This window comes from Penaeus monodon, chromosome 5 (genome assembly GCF_015228065.2).
Source record: "Penaeus monodon isolate SGIC_2016 chromosome 5, NSTDA_Pmon_1, whole genome shotgun sequence".
NCBI lineage: Eukaryota > Metazoa > Arthropoda > Malacostraca > Decapoda > Penaeidae > Penaeus > Penaeus monodon.
In genome coordinates, this window is record NC_051390.1 from 23,176,436 (window position 1) to 23,177,078 (window position 643).

Genomic DNA, 643 nt, shown 5'->3' on the forward strand with positions numbered 1-643 from the left:
GCAGCAGCGTAGGAACATTGGCAGGTTACTGTCGCGACGGTCCGGCGAATGTCGCGAATGAAATTAGCTACAGTTTCTAGTGTCATAAGACATTTTTTGTCAGTGAAAATAAGGTCTATTGACCCACACGAGCTTTTGGGGTTTTAATTTTTTTTTTATTAAATTTACTATGGCACATTTATGCTAGTATTTATAACAGTCATCTTTTTATCTTGACATGCCATATTTTCCATTAATGATCCAGCAGCTAGGTTTACAAGTCAGGAACCATGCTTTCATGTGAATTCACATTTAATATTCTTTGCTTAGCTGAAAATGTAATCAAGTACTAGTCAAGAAGTACCCATTAGGTTTCAATTGATCTTAAAAGTCATAAGGCAGAATCCATACCGAAAAATTTTCCTTGGCATTCTACATAAGCTGTTCATGAACAATGTAGGCGTCGTCTGCTAGGCGAACCGCATCTCGGGAAGGTAGCGCTTGTGCGCCACACAAAAAAATACAGTGTCGCGATACAGGCCGTTCTGTTGTAATTGTGCACTTCGTAGCGCTACGAAGTGCACACTATATTATTCACTATATTATTCTTTGTAAGTGTGAGTGTTATGTTTACGTATGTATGTATATATGTGCATAATATATA